Source organism: Capra hircus, chromosome 23 (assembly GCF_001704415.2).
Source record: "Capra hircus breed San Clemente chromosome 23, ASM170441v1, whole genome shotgun sequence".
Taxonomy (NCBI): Eukaryota; Metazoa; Chordata; class Mammalia; order Artiodactyla; family Bovidae; genus Capra; species Capra hircus.
Window position 1 is genome coordinate 43,169,342 of NC_030830.1, and position 17,109 is coordinate 43,186,450.

The following is a 17,109-nucleotide window of genomic DNA, read 5'->3' on the forward strand; positions in this document are numbered from 1 at the left end:
TTTAATTTCTAAGGATCCAGTATGGTTTTCCTGTATATTCCCTGGGAATTAAATCTGAAAGGAACCAGAAGCTTCTGGCATAGCTGAACCCGCCTGTTGCTCCTGTCCAGTGCTCTTTCCTCCCAAGCTGTCTGCAGCTCAAAGAAGAGTTTTCTGCCAACCCCACATCAGGGCAGGAAGCACAGGAGTCCATGGGAGGCTTATCACTGGCTCTGTTCAGGTGTGAAGCAGGCTCAAAGATGCTCAACACTTGACAGAAACTCAGATTACAGAGATGGCTCGTCTTTGTAGGTCATGTGATATTTGTGAAGATTTGGGACAAAGGTCAGAAAGAATGAAGTGATGTGACTAGTGGAGACCGCAGGACATCGCCATCTGAGTGTCCCAAGCATTGCACATTTAGTACTCCCCAGATAAGCGTCTCCCTCTACCCCACTTCCAAATCAGATGTTGCGCTTACATTTTTCTAACTCTATCACCATCTTATCACGTGTTGAAAAAACATACAATGTGAGATTTTTGAGCTAAGTTTTATTGGGGGCAAAATGAGGACTGTAGCCTGGGGAACATCATTTCAGATGGCGTTGAAAAACTGCTCTGAGGAGGCGAGGGAGAAACCAGGATATAAAGGAATTTTGCAACAAAGGGCAGGTAGTTGGGAACATCAAAATGTTGTTGTCCAGTCACTAAGTCATGTCTGATTCTTTGCGACCTCATGGACTGCAGCACACCAGGCTTCCTTGTCCTTCACTCTCTCCCAGAGTTTGCTCAGACTTGTGTCCATTGTGTCAATCATGCCATCCAACCATCTCATCCTCTGTTGCCCCCTTCTCCTCCTCCCCTCAATCTTTCCCAGCATCAGAGTCTTTTCCAACGCATCAGCTCTTTGCTTCAGGTGACCAAAGTATTGGAGCTTCAGGTTCAGGATCAAAAGATTACTGTTAATTAATGAAAACCAGATATGTCAAGTTACGGAGTTCAGTGCTTTTTTGTGTATGGAAAGATGCAAGAGCCTGGGCTCCCTGAAATCATTCCGTTGATCCTGGGGAGCTATCTGGGGCCAGTATCCTGTATTTTCACATCCTGGGTTTCCTCAGGGCTTACCTCTTCACATTGGAGAGGCACAATTGCTGATGACTGTGAAATCCTTTTTTACTGATAGGGCAGGAAATATTCCATTTCTCACATGCATTCAAAACAGTAACTCAACTATACTCCAATACAAAATAAAAATTAAAACCCAAAAAAAAACCCCAAAATAATAACCTTGAAATTAATTGATTTAACTCCCGTACTTGTCTGAAGTGAAGTGAAGTGAAGTCGCTCAGTTGTGTCCGACTCCTTGTGACCCAATGGACTGTAGCCTACCAGGCTCTGAGGAGCCTCTCAGTCCATGAAATTTCCCAGGCAAGAGTACTGGAGTGGGTTGCCATTTCCTTCTCCAGGGGATCTTCCCAACCTAGGGATGGAACCTGGGTCTCCCGCACTGTGGGCAAGACGCTTTACCGTCTGAGCCACCAGGGAAGCTTGTCTACACCCATACAAATTTTTATCAAGACTTGTTGGTTCTTTCACCAACACCCTGCCCCTAGTGTCTCTGCTCAACTTCAGACTTGCATAGTCTCTTGTCTGGTCTGATTTGGAAACCTCTCCTGTGTTCCTCTATAGTCATCTTTCTTGTTGATTTCCCCTTAGTTTTTATGTTTTAGTTAATACATCTCTGCTGAGCATTTCTTGAACTTTCCAGGTTTGTTCAGTGTTACCTTCCAGGTTCCTGTGCATATCTGTGTAGCCCTTAATCAATCTTTGTTTATGCCTCTGTTTCTCCAACTAGACTCTAAAGTCCTTGAGAAAAGAACTTTATCTTGCACACTTTAAAATTCCTGATCCACAGTGAATACACAGCATATTTCTTAAATAAAAATGAGAAATAGAAAGATGGGTCCTGATTTGTCATGAAACCCAAAATCAGTGGTATAAACTGATAAAACAGAAATTTAAAAAGCCTTATTATATTTTACATGAACTTTACGTACAACTTTATGCAAACGGGAGAATTGGTTCAAGGTTTTTCCAAATACTTCTCTCTTAAGTGTCTTAGAAATCACATGCAATTATAACTTGCACTGAGATTTTTGGATGTAACAGTAAATGCAGCAACTTGAAGTTTGATTCAAAATGCTCATTTTATCCTTAGTCATACCGAGTAATAAAGTGCGTTTTATCCTTTGTCATACCCTATAATCCAGTGCCTTCTTTACCTAGGTCTAACAGTGTTCTGTTCAAAAGCTCATGAAAATTGCCAAACTGAATGCTTTCAAATGTTCATTCTCAGAGTTTCATGACTCAAAATAAATTGAGCTCCAAGGACGAAATGACTGACAGCATACCTTTTAATGACAATGAAATGAAATGATTCAGTTTAAAACAAACAAAAGCCAAGCCTGATGTATGAAACAGGTTAAAAGAGTTTATCCCATGATATATAGTTTATAGATGATTACAGCATGCAGCATCACATTTTAAATCAACTAAAATTTTATGAAAATGCACCTTTGATGTGTTCAGTGCACGCATGTACACAAAGTTATTCATGCAATTAATATTGAAGCATGCTTCAGGTTAAGGCACTGCTTGAAAGCATAAACGAACAGCTTGTCTTTCTTTAGATCATGGCCTTTCAGTGGATGGAGTGATGGGAAGAGAGTGAGGTGTCCCCACCCCTGTGGACCCAGAGCAGAATTATGGGGGCCCTTTTCAAGCTTCTCATTCACAGCCTGGCAGGGGTGGTGGTGTACAATCTCAGTGTGTAAAGAAAGCGTTCACTTGATGGGAGTGTGGTATTCTTGAGGAAGATTGAGGCAGAAAAAAAATGAGCGCACTACTGAAGAATGAAGTCAGCAGTTGCCAGGATTTCCTTCTCATATTTCCAGAAACACCAAAAATAAAACACTTTTTTTTTGTATTTTTGTGCATACTCAGATGAAGCATTCATAAAAATAATAGTTTTGGTGCCACAGATTCTATCTTTGCTGTTAATCAAGTAAATGTTGATGACTGAGGGGAGGGAAAGGCACATGTCAATCACACACACACACACACACACACACACACACACATGTGTATGTATAACAAATATACAGAGCAAATACAATGCTTGATGGTGGAGGCTGAATTGACTGTGCTTTCAGCTTAAATGGCAGCATCAATCAAATAAGTTCTTTTAGCAAGAACTGAGAAATGCAAAAGTTGATGCTTGTGTTGGGCCATCCCATTAACCTGGAAATGGCAACCCACTCCAGTGTTGTTGCCTGGAGAATCCCAGGGACGGAGGAGCCTGGTGGGCTGCTATCTCTGGGGTTGCACAGAGTCGGACACGACTGAAGTGACTTAGCAGAAGCAGCAGCAGCATTGACCTGGTAAGAAAGGCTGGGAAATGTGGGGTGCAGGGACCCCATGTGTAACCGCCCTGGTGTGTTCAACATTCAAAACAGCTCTAATTGTGTATTAGGAGATTAAAGGGCAACCATAGGTCAAAATTTAAATTTTTTCGATAGATCATGACTCTTCTTTGACACTTGTCAACTTTACTGATTTACTGAATTCCTGGCAACAAAAGCTTTTGTTGACGCATATGTGGAAAGAAGTGAGAATCCGCCTATGTGTCTCACCAAATCAGTGTTCTTGAATAAGCTACAAAGAAGTCTAAAGGTTAAAGATGACATGTGTCTCAGAACTCAGTTAATATCGATCCGCTTTTTAGGCTATTCTTGAGTTCTTTGGCTCTCCTTTTAATAACATTTATGTTTTCCTAGACTGGAAACACCGTGGGGACCGGGGAATTGAGAAAACATGTAGTTCAGTATAGCATCCCAGTCAGTAGACTACCAGGTTGACAAAGTTGCTCAACATTAAAAAAAAGTGTATTATTATCCTCTTGAAGCAAATAAGGTGAAAGCCTGTTACAATAAAGCAAGTAGATGATTGATCCTCATATCCCCTGAAACCATTATGTTAAAGAACTCCTTGTTGAGACTAAGCTGGTGGCCCAGCTGCTAAGACTCAGTTCTCCCAGTGCAGGGGGCTCAGGTTTGATCCCTAGTCAGGGGGGCTAGGTCCCACATGCTACATGAGACCCTACTCAGCCAAATAAATGAATAAACATTAAAAAGAATTTCCTGTCAAAGGAAAACATATATAACACGTTATATACTCAGGGGAGAAGGTTTTTTTTATTTTTTTTAATGTAATAATACAGCATTGCCATGCTATGAAAAGTTTATAAAATAACTTATGCAGGTTCTTATGAAAATAGCATTGCTTTCTTTATTCAGTCCTTTAATATTGAACATAAAGGGAAGAAAGAGCAGTTGCTGACTGAAGTTAGGTTGTTGAGACACTAGGTTCTTCCTTGCAGTGACTTTGAAGAGAAGTCAACATTTTACATTCATAACATTTTTATTAATCATATTTATAAAATAATGTAAGGTAATTAAGCACTTAAACTCTGACAGGTTAACATTGTTCAGTGACAAGTATGTCATTTACACAAAAAGTAGCTAAGTTGACAGACTATTTTTCCATCCAGGAGTCTTCCCTCCTCTGCCTCCACTTCAGGCTGAAAGAGGTCAGCTGTCTTCCCATCCCTGGATCTTTCTTATTTAGAGAGGTTAAGACCGACTTCATTTTCACTCATGATTTGTGAATTGCCATCATTTGCTTGAATCACTTTCAAAACAATTTTTTCTTTTCTTTTTTGGTACAAAAGTTTCAAATAGTTTATTTCCATTATTCTCTTATGTATTTTGTTTTATATTGGAGTATAGTTGATTTACAGTGCTGTGTTAACTTCAGGTGTACAGTAAAGTAATTCAGTTATACACATACATGTATCCATTGTTTTTCAGATTGTCTTCCCATGTAGAGTGTTACAGAGTATTGACTAGAGTTCCCTGTAATATACAGTAGGTCCTTGTTGATTACCTATTTCACATATAGTAGTGTTTATCTGTTAATCCCAGACTCCTGATTTATCCCGCCCACCCTACTTCCCCAGTGGTAACCATACATGTATTTTCATGTTTGTTATTGCATCCACCTCCCAGCTAAGGGGTGACCTTATTTCTGTTTAGTCACTAAGTTGTGTCTGACTCTTTGCGATCCCAGGGACTGTGGCCCACCAGCTCCTCTATCCATGGGATTTTCCAGGTAAGAATACCGGAGTGGGTTGCCATGCTGTCCTCCAGAGGATCTTCCTGGCCCAGGGATCGAATCCACATGTGTCTTCTGTCTCCTGCATTGGCAGGCGGGTTCTATACCACTAGCGCCACCTGGGAAGCCCTTCTTAGGTCAAACATTGTGTCCTGTGTGTCTGTGTCTTGTCTCTGATGTTGACATTCAACTGCATGATGTGAGAGATAGAATAATGCTACCCCCCAATGTTGACTCCAAAAACAAGACCAATTCCCCAAGCACCTCCACCTTCTCTTTCAGAGCTTTGAATCTGTAAATCATGAATTCACTTTTATTAATTTTAGATCATATTTCCATTGTTTTGACTCTAACAACTTTGAGAAGTAGACATTTAATGAATCCAATGTCTATTATGTGGAATTTTTTCTTATCTGGAAATTCATTAGTAGAAATTGTCCAAGTCTCCCATGATCTCTGTCTTCAGCTCTATTGTGATCATAGTCTGAGAATTCTGTCAATTTGCTATCATTATGGGAGAGGCTACATGCCCTTCTTAATAATTACAGCTATCTTGTTTTCAACAATTTTCGAAACTTTTGGGTAGGTTCTAAGATAAAAGAACTATTGAATTCCAGGCAGACCTCTTCTATTTTGTGAGTGAGTCAGACTATCCTTTCATTTTAATTCCAGTTCTCCCCTAGTGATGGGCTTCCCTCGTAGCTCAGTCGCTAAACAATCAGCCTGCAGTGCAGGAGACCCAGGTTCGATCCTTGGGCTAGGAAGAGTTTCCTGGAAAAGGAAATGGCAACCCACTCCAGTATTCTAACTTGGAGAATCCCTTGGACAGAGGCGCCTGGCAGGCTACAGTCCATGGGGTTGCAAGAGTTGGAAACGACTTAGCAACTAAATCACCACTACTAGTGAGGTCCAAAATTTTACATATATGTAACCTATAGCTCACTTACTCAGGCAAAAATGTCTCATTAAGACAGAATTTTTTAAGGAGTGCTGCGTACTGTCTTTACTTTCTCTATGCTCAGGAATCTTGAAGGACTCTTCAACTTCAGCCTCTAGAATAGAATAATATGATTAAAGGTAAATATTATATTATTTGATTTCATAAACATTTAAAACAAATACATTTGATAATCAAAAAAGTAGAACTAGTCTCACTTACAATAATACAGCAGAAGAATAAGAGGAAGATAGAAGACAATAAAAATAACCTGAAACAAATTTGGTGATTATAATTGTAGCTTTTTCCTATGTATATATTTCTGGATATTTCAGTCAGTGGGTTTATATCCTACATAATGCTTGGAGCTTGGCTTATTTTTGCCACTGTTTTCCATGATATGACTGTACCGTAACTGTAATGCCGTATTATTTATTGGGCACGTAGACTGCTTACAGATGTGTGTTGTCCCAGGGAGTGAAGGGTTGAATATGTACATGTACATCTCTACGTTTGAGTACCATCTCCATCAGGATGAGTCCAGGGAACTGGTCTGGTGGATATGGTTTGGTACCTATTCACTGTGAAGAACATTACCATGTTGTCACTTCAGAAAACTGTCTCAATTTATACGACCATTGAGATTCTTTTCTCACCACCTGCCAACAGGGAGTGCTGTCAGTCACTTCAATTTCTTTGAGAGGCTGATAGGTAAAACATGATGGCTTGATTTGCATTACTGTGTGTGACTGAGTTTTTGTACTGCATCTCTTATGCTTTACTGACCATGTGTATTTGCTTTCATCATTTTTCTTTTGGAGTATTAGTTTTTATTTATTTATTTTTATTTCCTAACTCCACTAATGTAATAACATAGTTCTTTCTTAACTGTTTGAAAAACACCTTTAATAGATTCTTGCTATATTTTTTAACTCATTCTTTATTTTTTCTGTTCCTTTCTATTGGTCTATTTTTAATATGCCATAATATGCCATAGCATACTATTTTGGAGAAGGCAATGGCACCCCACTCCAGTACTCTTGCCTGGAAAATCCCATGGATGGAGGAGCCTGGTAGGCTGCAGTCCATGGGGTCGCTGAGGGTCAGACACGACTGAGCGACTTCACTTTCACTTTTAGCTTTCATGTATTGGAGGAGGAAATGGCAACCCACTCCAGTGTTCTTGCCTGGAGAATCCCAGGGACGGCGGAGCCTGGTGGGCTGCCGTCTATGGGGTCGCACAGAGTCGGACACGACAGAAGCGACTTAGCAGCAGCAGCAGCATGCATACTATTTACTCTATCATAATATTGCACATTCAGTTATTCTTTCCTTTGAGTATTTCTCTGTAGTCCCATTTCATTTCTAGGTGAATATTAGAATCATTGCTCTATGTGCTTACAGATCATGTGTATATAGAGTAAGTTCTAATGTCACTTCCTAACTCCTCACTAAGGAATTAGTGTCAACCCTTAACTGGTGTGACTGGATAGGAGTTCTTTGTTAGGCTGAAACTGTCCTGGGCACCCTAGATGGTTATTGTCTTACTCCATTTAGCCAAGATATTTGCTTTTTTAATGTTAATTAAACATAACTTGTTGCTAAAAAATGCTAGCCATCATCAATCAGAGCTTTTAGCAAGTTGTCATCTTTTTGAAATAGTAACATCAAGGATCACCAATCACAGATCAGAATGATAAATATAATAATGAAAATATTTGAAGCATTGTGAGAATTGCCAAAAAGTGACACAGAGCCAGAAAGTGAGAAATGCTGCTGGAAATATGATGCTAGTAGACTTTGTTAAATAGCATGACCAACTCAATGAACATGAATTTGAGCAAACTTGGAAAACAGTGGACAAAGGAGCCTGGCGTGCTATAGTTCATGTGCGTGATAGTTGCTCAGTCATGTCTGAGCAACCCATTGCGACCCCTGAACTATAGCCCTCCAGGCTCCAGTCCACGGGATTCTCCAGGCAAGAATACTGGAGTGGATTGCCATTTCCTTCTCTGGGGTATCTTCCTGACCCAGGGATTGAAGCTGGGTCTCCTGCATTACAGACAGATTCTTTAGCATCTGAGCCACCAGGCAAAATATCAGACATGACTTAGCAACTGAACAACAACAGCAACAAAAAGCCTTGCTCAATGCAGAGTTGCCACAAAGCTTCCATTTGTAAAAACCACAATATCTGTGAAGTGCAATAAAGCAAAATCCAATAAAATGAGGTGCATTTTTACATAGCCCCTAGCCTCAGAAATCCTTGCAAAATCCCAAGTAAACTATGATGTCACCAAGTTGCAAGATATTTCCTTTCTATTTTAAGTCTCCTATGTGAAGTGAATGAAAGTCGCTCAGTCATGTCCAACTCTTTGCGACTGTATAGTTCATGGAATTCTCTAGGCCAGAATACTGGAGTGGGTAGCCTTTCCCTTCTCCAGGGGATCTTCCCAACCCAGGGATCGGACCCAGGTCTCCCACATTGCAGGCGGATTCTTTACCAGCTAAGTCACAAGGGAAGCCCCAAAGGGAAGTCTCCTATGACTAATCACAAGTAAAGCCTTTGCATATTGTTTAACATCCAACCTTAACAGGTCAATGGTCTTAAAAAATCATAAATGAATGGCTATTTCTCTCTTCAAAATGTCTACAAATTATCTGGTTTCCTCAGGTATTTAACAGTGTTAAGAAGCGATGGTCAGTACATGTGTTGATATGCAGACCAATATCAGTGAGTCCACCTGAGCAAACAAAACTTGTCCCAAAGCAATGAATAGCATCATCTTCCAAAAGTCCTAAGGTATTTTGTTGAATGAATTTACAGAAGTTATCATTTCTACCTAGAAGTACTATTGTCCAAAGATTAATTATTGTTCTAACCTAGATGATTGCCTCCCCAATCCTGTCTAAGATAAACACTCTTCCACTGTACCCTGCCCCCCTCCTCCAGCCTCTATTTAATACCTCACAGGGTCTGGCAAAGCATGAGAGCTCAGTGCACTTTAGTTAAAAAATAAACAAATGGATAATGAATGCCTCTGCCCATTCTAGTTTGTTCCATGGATGGGCCAAATAGATTCTGGCTGTTAAGACGTTAGACCTAAGTTCAGAAGGCTGAGTCTGTAGATGCCTTTAATGCTAAAGTTATGAGGCCAGCAAAGAGTGGGAACCAGAGCAGAGCTCTGGCCTAGGAGCCTCACGCAAGCCAGCGTTGGCAGAGTGGTTGTGGGAGTCAAAGACTAACTTTGAGAGAAGCCAAGCAGTAAAAAGGAGCAAAGAAAATTTATATTCAAGGGAACAAAGAGGAAAAAAGAGACAGAGAGAAAATGAGAGGTCCCACACATGTGAGATGTATCTTTCTCTGACTTTATTTACCTTGTATGACAATCTCTCAGTCTATCCATGTTGCTGCAGATGGCATTATTTCATCTTTTCATGGCTGTGTAGTATTCCAATTCTGTATTTTTGTGTGCGCCCCATCTTCTTTATCCATTCATCTGTCCCTGGACATTTAGCTTGCTTCCATGTCTTAGCCGTTGTAACTAGTGCTTCAGTTAATGTTGGGGTACATGTATCTTTTCAAATTATGGTTTCCTCTGTATATAAGCCCAAGAGTCAGATTGCAGGATACAAATGAATTTATATACAGATCAGAAATAGACCCACAGAGATAGAATAGAAATTTATGGTTACCAGGGAGCAGGGATAAATTAAGAGTTTGGGGTTAGCATATACGCACAACTCTGTGAAACAGATAAACAGGAACCTACTGTATACCACAGGAAACTATATTCAACATCTTGTAATAATCTATAATGGAAAAGAATCTGAAAAAGATATACATCTGAATCATGTTGCTGAACTCCTGAAACTAACAAAACACTGTAAATCAGCTGTGCTTCCATTTAAAAAAAGAAAGTGATAGGGAGGGGGTGGTGGGTGGGGGAAGGGAGGTTACTGACTTGTAAGGAAAAGGAAGGACATTCTGGAGAGGCCTGGAAAAGACCCCCCAGGGGCCGCAGCTGCGTGGGAGGCAGCGGGGTAGAGCTGGGGAGTGGCTGCCGCAGCCCGCCCTGGTCTCACTGCTTCCTGCGAGTAGAGTTCTGTGCTTCCTCCCGAAGAGAGAGGGAGAGGTGGAGAAAAGGACAGAAAACGTGGAAGCCTAGGGGACAAATTGAAATGCCTGTGGGCTCCAGCAGTGCCTCTCACAGCTGCCTCCACAGTGACCTGGGTCCTCGCCTCAGAAAAGAGCTTCCTCCCTTGTCCCAAGATGAAGCTCTCCGTGCGTGTCTTTGTGCTGAAAGAACTAGATTAAAAATTCCAGCCTCTTGTTTGATCTGACCTTCCTGTTTTATCTCTATGGAGAACCGAAATTCCATTTAAATGGGATTTTCAAAAGACCACGAAGTACAGAATGTCTGGTTGTATTTAGAAATAAGCTGGGTCATTTATTCGATTAAGAGCAGATAAAAGGAGCAGTACCTGTGACGAGCCTGTATTGGTAACACACATGGGCTGAGTGAAGCTGGTGACTGTTACGGACTCAGGTCCGTTGCTTGCCCCTGAAAAATCAATGAGAGAGACAGAGAGATTGATAGAAAGAAGTTGCCTTTAATCAGAATGCTGGGGAGAAGGCAGACTCATGTCTTTACCAACTGTAAAGATTCTGCTTGACCATGAAGTTCTTAAAGGGAAAAACAGGAGATAATCTCGGTGAGTCAGTGGGGTAAGAAATCAGAGTCCTTGCCATCCCTCCCGGTGGGCAGGCTTGTCACCTTCTTGTGATCTTTCTTTAGTTGCTCTCTTGTTCACGTAGTTTCTTTCTCGAGATTACTGAAGGGGAAGCTGGAGAAGCGATCTGGTCATCTGTTAATTACTTATTCTTCATTTCTACTTCTTTCATCTATGGAACAGATTACGCAAGTTTCGTGTGATAAATATTTGAAAAAGATGCTTAAGACTGAGATAAATAGAGGACTGAGGTTCCTGGTGTGAGGTTAGTGACAAGACAAAAGGGGGTGCCTGCAGAGAACTATTTTGGCAAAGAGCTCTTTCCTGCCAGAAGCTGCTTTCACTGCCTTATCTATTTTATCTGATTTTATCATCTAAATTTTAATAAGAATAAAACCTTTCTAAACTTAGAACTCAATCTAGTAGAATTTAGAGTCAGAAGCAAAACAATTATTGGTTATTCGTACAGTTAATAGGTGATTTTAAATCTATAATGATTTGATATGATGTTGCTAAGAATTATCTGTAAGATTTCATAAAATATTATGAATAAATAACAACATAATAAAATATCCATTTACAGGTATGGCAAGTATTATGAAATCTCTTTCATTCAATGTGTATGTAAGAGCCTTTTTGATTAGACATTCTTTTCTGGTTATATTAAAATTTGTCCTGTTTTATGAAGTGTCCATTTCCATTTTATTCTATTATTGTAATGTGTTTAGGGTAAATAGGACTATCAACTATAAAGCTCATTACAGTTATGTGGAGAAAGTCTACTTTTAGTATGAGCTATGCATTCCATTTCAGACAGTGCCTTTTCTTGAGTGATGGTTACCAGTAAAAATCAAGTGTTAGACATACTTTTCAGCCTTTTTTGTCATTTCTTCAGTGGCATAAAGCCATTGTCTAGATTAGTCTTATTATATTTTAGTTAAATTAAACAAGATTATTCCCATCATTGTTTTATTTAATCTAATGCTATTTAAGAATGTATTATTTTTCATAGACATATAATTTTATTTGCTGATTTCAATCCTTTGGACTTGTTACCATGGAAAACAACCAAACGACTCCAAAGCATTGTTCAGTGTTGCTGAAATGTATAAGCAGAAGATGCCAGTGTGGCTAGCATTTCTGGATGACGTCATAACCCTGTGATATTCTCTTCAATTCCTTACTCTCTTTACTCCAGTTGATCTTGACTTTCAGCTTCTCTGCCTAATGTCTCATTTGCCTGTAGCATTAGGAGCCGATGGCACGAGAGAGAGGAAGTAAGGGAGAATTCTTGGTGATATTTTCATAGGGAATCTTTTGTGAAATGTGAAGTTTCTTTTTTAACAAGCATAGAATCTCAGAGCTTGAAAGCACTTCAAGAGGGCAGAGTTGACCTAATTCAAGCCTTTGCTCAAAAATGGTTTTTTAAAATTTCTATGAAAGGTTCCAGTTAAATACTGGACCAAACTTCTGAGAATGTGTTCAGTTTTGAAGAAATCTCAGAAAAGACATGCTTCCCTGGGGCTCAGATGGTTAAGAAATCCGCCTGCAATGTGGGAGAGCTGGGTTCAATCCCGGGTCGGGAAGATCCCCTGGAGGAGGGCATGGCAACCCACTCCAGTATTCTTGCCTGGAGAATCCCATGGACAGAGGAATCCGGCAGGCTACAGTCCATGGGGTCATTAAGAGTCAGACACAACTGAGCCACTAAGCACACACACAGAAAAGAGACACAATGACCTAAGTGTTATGATGACTTGTTTGGCTTGAGTGGCTATATAATTTTTATTAAAGGAATAACATTGAGCTGATATGACATAGACCCTGTCATGAAAGAAAATCCACTTGAGGGATTAAAAAAAAAATACCATTACTTATTTAAGGCTCTCCTTTACCAAAATTTGGAGGAAGAAAAATTAAATGGACTTAACACTTGTGAAATACAACTGTTGCTACCTCACTTACTAACCAAATGGAACTCTCTGCCTTCTTGGCATTTCTTGAGTGGGGTGGGGAAAGAAGCTAGCAAATGCTGGCAAGGATGCTTGTAAAAGATATCATATTAATAGGAATTGTGGCTATTGATTTCATTCAGCTTCAAATTCCTTATCTTCTCATCCCACTTTATTTTGTTTCTCCATTTCTTTATTAGAAACTAAGCTTTTTTTTTTTTCATGAGCTATTCTACTTACACATTTGCAGTACAGTTCTTTACCTGGCATGACGCTTCCATTTTCAGAAACATCCTGAAAGTACAGTTCTGCCAAGATGAGGTAGAACTTCTTTAAACACTTTGAAACCTATCTCATTTCTTTTTTTTTCTTTTTGTTTTTTTGAAACCTATCTCATTTAAATACTGTATATATTTTTAGAATGGATGAACATATGATATATCCTGATTACTTGATTTTTAAGTTCATTAGTGAGATGGATTTTTCAAATAACCACTTGTCAGCTATATAAAGACAAAAATCTAGCCATAATTTTCATATCTCATATAATTTATGATACATATTTATGAGACATATCTCATGTATTGGAAAGCATCCAGAGTGAGCTTATATACATATTCTTTCCAGTTTCACTGAGACAGAATTGATGTACAGTATCATGTAAGTTTAAGGTATATAGCATAATGTACTTACATCATGAACTGTTGATCACAGTAAATTTAGTAAACTTCCATCATCTCATATAGACACAAATGTCGCTTGAGATGAGTACTCTTAGGATTTACTCTCAACACCTTTCATATATAATATATCACAGCCTTAGTTATATTTATCATGTTGTACCTTATATCCCTTATATTTATCTTATAACTAAAAGTTTGTATCTTTTGACAACCTCCCCTCTTCTCAACCCACCTCCTGCCTCTGATAACCACAGATCTGGTTTCTTTATCTATGAATTTGTTTTTGAGGCATAATTGACCTAATCCACTATGTTAGTTGCTGGTACATAGCGTGAAAGTGAAAGTCAACCAGTCATGTCCGACTCTTTGAGACCCCATGGACTATACAGTCCATGGAATTCTCCAGGCCAGAATACTGGAGCAAGCAGCCTATCCCTTCTCCAGCGGATCTTCCTGACCCAGGAATTGAACTGGGGTCTCCTGCATTGCAGGCGGATTCTTTACCAATTGAGCTATCAGGGAATCCGTGATTTAATATTTCTATATGTTCAAAATAATCACCATGGTAAATCTAGTCACCATCTGTCACCATTCAAAGATGTTGTATAGTTATTGGTTATTTTCCCCATACTGTACATTTCATATCTTTGACTCATTTGTTTTATAATTTAAAGTTTATACGTCTCAGTCTCCCTCATCCATGTTTCTTTTGCCCTCAACCTGCTCCTCTCTGGCAACCATCTGTTCTCTGTATCCATGACTCTGTTTCTATTTGGTTATGTTCATTTGTTTTCTTGGAGTCCACATGTAAGTGATGGCATAGACTATTTGTCTTTATCTGTCTGATTTATTTCACTTAGCATAATACCCTTGTGCCCCTTGGTTATCACAAGTGGCATTATTGCATTCTTTCTTAGGGCCGAGTTAATATTCCACTGTTATTTGTACACCACACCCTCTTTATCCACTCACCTCCTGATGGGCATTTAGGTTGTTTCCATGTCTTGGCTATTATAAATCATGCTGCAAGGAACATAGGGATACATATGTCCTTTTGAGTTATTCTTTTTGTAGTCTTTGGATGAATTGGTAGGTCATGTGGTAGCTCTATTTTTAATTTTTGGGGAAGCCGCCATACTATTCTCCATAGTGGTTTCATTAATTTATACTCCCACCAGCTCTTCACAGGGTTTCCTTTTTCTTTGCATCCTCACCAACACTTGTTAACTTGTCTTTTTGATGATAGCCATTCTAGTAGCCGTCTGCTGGGTTTTGTACATGTTTGGAATAGAATCTCACCAATGAAGATTCTGTGCCATAGTGGCTCAGACATAGCTATAGATAGAGTGTAGAGACAAAGTAGAATTTAACTGGCTTAACCCAATGATAATATTGTGGGGATTGCCAGAACTTTTAGCCAAGATTCAAAAAATGGGGTACAATTGTATTTCAAGAATGGAACTCTGCATCAAAGCGTTCTTTGCTTTTCACTATTGATGCATTAACCACACATCTGGGAACAAACTGAACTCTACCATGGGATGGTCACCATGTTCTGGAACCTCCTTAGGTATACTCATTTTCCCCTGATTCAAGCAGTGGATTGATGGCATATGGCCTCATGGCAAAGTACTGAACTAGAAGAAAACTTAGTTCTAGCTGTAGCTTTATCACTTATGGTTTGATCTTAAATATCATGTTCTTCAGCTTTTGTTGCTGGTGCCACTGATATGAAAATACTATTTATCCAGCGCAACTAATTTTTTGGGAAAGATGGCTCTTACTAACACCCTCCATATTACAAATGTTATTATTCTGTTCAGTTCAGTCACTCAGTCATGTCTGTCTCTTTGCAACCCCATGGACTGAAGCACACCAGTCCTCCCTGTCCATCACCAACTCCCGGAATTTACTCAAACTCATGTCCATTGAGTCGGTGATGCCATCCAACCATCTCATCCTCTGTCACCCCCTTCTCCTCCCACCTCCAATCCTTTCCAGCATCAGGGTCTGTTCCAGTGAGTCAGTTCTTCGCATCAGGTGGCCAAAGTATTGGAGTTTCAGCTTCAGCATCAGTCCTTCCAATGAATATTCAGGACAGAGTTTCCTTAGGATGGACTCGGATCTCCTTGCAGTCCAAGGGACTCTCAAGAGTCTTCTCCAACACCACAGTTCAAAAGCATCAACTCTTCAGCGCTCAGCTTTCTTTATAGTCCAACTCTCACATCCATACATGACTAGTGGAAAAACCATAGCTTTGACTAGACAGACCTTAGTTGGCAAAGTAATGTCTCTGCTTTTTAATAAGCTGTCTAGGTTAGTCATCACTTTTCTTCCAAGGAGCAAGCATCTTTTAATTTCATGGCTGCAGTCACCATCAACAGTGATTTTGGAGGCCCCTCCCCCCAAAAAAGAAATCTGTCACTGTTTCCACTGTTTCTCCATCTATTTGCCATGAAGTGATGGGACCGCTTAGTTTTATGAATGTTGAGTTTTAAGCCAGCTTTTTCACTCTCCTCTTTCACTTTCATCAAGAGGCTCTTTAGTTCTTCTTGCCTTTTTCTATCTTTATTACCTGTGCCATTTAGGATAAGTTGTGGGACATACTTCATTTGAACAGCAGGCAGATGACTTTTAGGTGCCTTCTGGCTATTTCATGCAGGTGCACATACATAAAATAATTCCCAGAAAGAGAAGACCAATAACACAGTTGTACCATCAGTTCATGTGCTCCAAACTACCTCCATTACAGACTCTAAACTGTAAATGAAAAGTGTTGAGAGAGATTTCTGAGAAAGTAGTTTCTTTAGAAACAGTGGAAACAGTGGCGTACTTTATTCTCTTGGGTTCTAAAATAACTGTGGATGGTGACTGCAGTCATGACATCAAAAGATACTTGCCCCTTGAAAGAAAAGCTATGACAAACCTAGACAGCGTATTTAAAAGTAGAGACATTATTTTGCCTTAGTCAGTCAGTCAGTTCAGTTGCTCAGTCGTGTCCAACTCTTTGTGACCCCAAGGGTCCATATAGTCAAAGCTATGGTTTTTCCAGTAGTCATGTACAGATGTGAAAATTGGACAATAAAAAAGGCTGAGCACTGAAGAACTGATGCCTTCAAACTGTGGTGTTGGAGAAGACTCTTGAGAGTCCTTTGGATGGCAAGGAGGTCTAACCATTCAATCCTAAAGGAATTCAACTCTGAATATTCATTGGAAGGACTGATGCTGAAGCTGAAGCTCTAATACTTTGGCCACCTGATGCGAAAAGCCAACTAATTGGAAGGGGATGACAGAGGATGAGATGGTTGGATGGCATCACCAACTCAATGGACATGAGTTTGAGCAAACTCTGGGAACCAGTGAAGACAGGGAAGCTGGCATGCTGCAGTCTGTGGAGTTGCAAAGAGTTGGACATGACTGAGCAACAACAGCAACACTTTCTTTAGAAAATCATAGAAATGTTTAGGAATTCAAAATAAGAAGTGTAAATATGCAGTTAAAAACATTGGCTTATTTACTATTTGAAAATAACCGTACTTGATGCTTCAGAGAAGTAGCTTGAATAATTTAATAAATTTTATTGAGTTGTATT

General features: G+C 39.7%; 1 protein-coding gene across 1 annotated transcript in view; it reads left to right on the forward strand.

The window, feature by feature from the left end:
- Window positions 1-17,109, forward strand: part of FAM83B (family with sequence similarity 83 member B) — a 103,054-nt gene that overhangs the window by 63,011 nt on the left and 22,934 nt on the right. The window lies entirely within an intron of this gene.